The sequence below is a fragment of the Gavialis gangeticus genome, unplaced genomic scaffold (assembly GCF_001723915.1).
Source record: "Gavialis gangeticus isolate Ggan-Ray unplaced genomic scaffold, GavGan_comp1, whole genome shotgun sequence".
Taxonomy (NCBI): domain Eukaryota; kingdom Metazoa; phylum Chordata; order Crocodylia; family Gavialidae; genus Gavialis; species Gavialis gangeticus.
The window spans coordinates 15,729,479-15,733,986 of NW_017729027.1; the positions used below are offsets into that span (position 1 = coordinate 15,729,479).

Consider the following 4,508-nt stretch of genomic DNA (forward strand, 5'->3'; position numbering starts at 1 on the left):
CATGGGGCTCTTTAGCCTGGAAAAGCGCAGGCTCAGGGGTGACCTGATGGCCACCTATAAGTTTATCAGGGGTGACCACCAGTATCTGAGGGAACATTTGTTCACCAGAGCGCCCCAAGGGATGATGAGGTCGAATGGTCATAAACTACTACAAGACTGTCTCAGGCTGGACATAAGGAAGAATTTCTTTACTGTCCGAGCCCCCAAGGTCTGGAACAGCCTGCCATCGGAGGTGGTTCAAGCACCTACATTGAACACCTTCAAGAGCAAATTGGATGCTTATCTTGCTGGGATCCTATGACCCCAGCTGACTTCCTGCCCTTTGGGCGGGGGGCTGGACTCAATGATCTTCTGAGGTCCCTTCCAGCCCTAATGTCTATGAGATCTATGAAATATTTTAATTGATCACAATCACTGGAAAGACATCAAGATTCAGATCTACAACATGATCCCACTCTCCTCTATGGATGTGAAATGTGGGTGACCTACCATTGTCATCTCAAGAGTGTAGAAGGGTATCATGAACAATGCCTCCCAAAAAGCCTCTGCATCAAGTCAAGTGGGAAGATTTCCACAAATGCCAGCATCCTTGCTGAAATCAATATTCCCAGCCTTAAGTCGGTGATCCTCCAGCACCAGCTTTGCTGGTCTGGACGTTGTGTGCAGATGCCTGAGCCTCGATTTGCAAAATAAGTGCTCTATTTACTGCTTTGCGGCAGCTTGATATCTAGTGGCAGCCACAGGAAATGCTACATGCGCACATTGAAGGCATACCTCAAGAAAGTGGATGATGACATCAAGAGCTGAGAGGAACAGGCTGATAACTGCCAATGGCACCACAGCCTCAATTAAATGGCAGTCCACTTTGCAGTAAAGCACCTTGGCCTCAAAACAGAGGAGAGAGGAGGAAGGAGGAGAAAAATCCCAGTTTACGGCCTACTTTCACCTGCAGAAAGACCTGCAACTTCTGCAGACAGATGTGTGGCTCAAGGATTGGACTCTTAAGTCACCTCAAGACCCATCAATGAGCCCTGGTAGAGATCATCTTAGAATCAATGGATTGCTGATGACATCATGCAGTAGATTGGGAAGTGGAAAGGCAACTCAGTGGCAGTGGCACAGCAAGGAGCAGAAAACAGCTGTGATGAGGCAGGGGGCACAGGGACTGGAGCAGGAAGCAGAACAGCAGATTGGGCAGGGGAAGGGGATCAGAGTGGCAAACGGGGATGGTACAGGGTTAATATGTGTCATACCTGCTAAAAAGGTTGGCTCCCACTGCCCTAATATATGTGCTATATACTACTCACTAAGCCTGGATTAGCAAGAAGCATAATAGTCAAGCTGTTCCTGCTTAATAAAAGCAGAAAAGATTAAAAAAGGAAGGCAGTTCAGTGTCTAAATAGCAGGCACCTAAAATCTCCCTCAACACATTCTCTGACTTTTTACCCCTATGCATTGATTTTTGATTATTCCCAGATCATAAACGACAGCAATTCCTAAGGTTATATCTTTGCTCACAGGCAGTCTCCACTCTCAGTTGTACTTAGATGCAATAACTTTGTGCACCATTCTGCCTGCTGCAGATGGGTTCTTTGGATCAAGACCTTACCTCATATGCTTTGTGAAATTTTTAAGGATGCGTAACAACTACAAAAGACAAAAGGAGGCAGATCTGGAAACTTCATTAGCTATGTCAGCAAGTTGGCTGCAAGTAAAACAAAAGCTGGTTTGGTATAGTCTAAGAACAGAAGATTAACCAACAGATGATGTTCAGCCTTAGTGATCTTTTATGTGGAAAAGATCATAGTTTATTTTCTAATGGGAAAAGACTGGGTAGCCTGCAGGCTTTTGAATTAACAACAGCAGTTGACTAAGTAGTGTAATTTAGAGCACTTTCTAATTGTGTTTTTTCATTTCCCTGCTGAGATAATCACAATTAACAACTGATTGCACAGAATATATTTGGCAGTTAATATGGAAGAACAAGATCAGAATGAGTTCAGAGTGGCTGTGGCCTGAGTTCAAAGTCCCAGGCATTCTGAGATTCTTTAGCCATGCTCATGTTGCATGGTGGGTGGGTGGGTGGATGTTCCCTTCACATCCAAAATAGGATTTTTTTCTTCCCCTTTTTGTTCTTAAACTTTACAGAAGAGATGTTAATCCAGCCCAAGGAAGTGAGGTGAGTCATCTAGCCCACAAGACTTCTAGTGGTCCAGAAAACCTACCTTCAGATCTGAACAGCATGGCCCTAAATTGTGTTGGTGGGTCCAGCACCCAAGGATGCTGAGCACCAGAGAAAGTGATGGGGTGGGGAGTGGGAATGGAAGAAGGGTGGTCAGTCTAACCTGTTATGGGGACTCAATGACCCTGCTGCTCCTTCCATGTCACTTCACCAGCTCCTACAACCTCCTGATGTGGCAAAGACTGGGGGTGCCATTCCAGTGCCCCTCCTAAGTGAGCTCCTAGAGCTGGGGACCCTCACCCCACTCCCCAGGTTATGTTACTGACTCTGTGCACTACTATAATAACTATGAGAAATATACAAGGAGGGGGGAAAGGAGCACTTCTGAGGGCAAACTCTCCAACACTTGCTACTGGCCATGTCATAAAAGAAATGTAGGACTGTTGTTCTAATCTGTCATGAGAATGCCCCTTAACTTCTGAGATGGGCATGCAAAGGTATGTCTGCATCATATGTATATGATTCTCTTCATCCTGGTCCAGCGCTAAAAATGCTGGTGCTTAGAGGGGTTTTTTTCAGTGTACAACATCACTACTTCATTGTGAGAACTCTTGCACTGAGCAGGCAGACTCCAGTGACTTAAGTTTTAAGCATACCTAATATCATCTGCACTATATATTAAACTGCATCATAATTTCCAAGTGATGGCTCTTAATATAAAAGACTATTTTGCAGAATGGGTGTAGATATTGAGATATATCATCAAATGTACTCACATGTACCAAAAAATAAAAAAATCCAGAAAACACTGAAAACATATGTTCCCTCTAGGGAATGTAGTACAACTGCAATCCTAATTCATTTTCATCAGCCTGGCCTGGCTTGCTAGCTTTCCATGATTCTACTATGAAGGAATGTGCTATATTGTCAGATTCTGTAAAAAAAAGAAGAAAGCTTTGACACCTCTAACGTCCTTGGGACATTTCCTCATATTTCCTACCCTGGACTTTGGACCATCCAAAGAAGGGTCTGCTTCAGAGAAGCCTTTAGACTTCACAGTGAGCCTCATACACTGTGACATGATTATGATAACTTAGTAGGTGCCAGGTGGATACTCAAGCAGTACAGACACACAGTAAAGCTGGCTAGGAAACTAGGTTTCACTTCCTCAAAAGTGGTGATGTTTTGGAAATTTTTTCATTTTAGTCAGGATGAAAAGCCAAAACCATTGTTTCTACTACAGGAATATTTCCATGTTTCTTAAATGACATATGCTACTCCGGATGATTGTTAATCTGCAACCTGACCTACTGCTAAGAAGCAAGAGTTTGAGGGTCTTGGGAGCCAGGGTTCACAGGGTTTCTAGAAATTTTGTTCCATGATGGCACCTCAATGAAGTGACAGGAAATTGAAAGCCCTGGAAACCAACCTACCTCTTACATTGGCTGACCTGGAACCAGGGAGCCTGGAACCACAGTTTTCCCAAAGTTTACCAGTAGGGAGAAGCCCAAAAGCCAGCTTCCAAGAAGTCAGACAGATGGTTCAACAAGCAAAAGCCAGGCATGTTTCTTGTGGATGGTTTGATTTAATGAATCAGCATTTTCCTGTGGAAAAAACACTCCATTGGAAAACTTTCAAAAAGCTGAACTTTTTACAGAATTTTTCTTTTTTTTCCCTATATCAAGGCAACACAGGAACCTATAAGCCTTATATATAGGAATATATACCTTAAATACATAATATATATAAATACATATATATGAATATGTACCTTGTATATAAAAATATATACAGGAATGTTATATATTTGGGTCCCTGTCCTAAAAACCTGGTGGTTCTGAGCCCTTGTTATCCAGCCATAACTCCCTTGCTCTGTCCTCCTGTCGAGTACCCTGGAATTATAAGAAGATGTCATTATGCTTCTGGTAAACCCTAAGGACACTTGTCCGCAGTATCGGCTTTTTCTAGCTTAAGATATTCCTAGCAGAGTTGTGTGAAACAGAACCATTCCATTTTGACTTGCGTTTTAACGTTTTGATGGAACAGCATTTCATTTTGAATTTCATTTTGATTTGAAATCGATGTTCCATTTTGTTTTGTTGAAACAGTTTCGCTGTTTTGACTCTCTTTCTATGTTTCACCCATAGGCTATAATGGAGAAGCTCAAAACAGCCTATAACTTTATCATTTCCAGCCTGATTTAGATTAACCTTGCAGGAACGGTAGCCCCTTCTAAGGGCATGAAGTCTGCCAAGTTTCAGGGAGATAAGTGCAGCCGTTTCAGGGAAACTGCACCTCAAAGTTTTGAAAGCAAAATTCATGTCAC

At 42.8% G+C, this 4,508-nt stretch overlaps 1 long non-coding RNA gene across 1 annotated transcript in view; it reads right to left on the reverse strand.

Annotated features, from left to right (window-relative positions):
* Window positions 1–2,498: 2,498 nt before the first annotated feature.
* LOC109299851 overlaps window positions 2,499–4,508 on the reverse strand; it is a 20,806-nt gene continuing 18,796 nt past the window's right edge. Inside the window, exon 3 of the long non-coding RNA XR_002098026.1 lies at window positions 2,499–2,509. This is a non-coding gene — a long non-coding RNA (uncharacterized LOC109299851). The remainder of the gene's footprint in view (window positions 2,510–4,508) is intronic.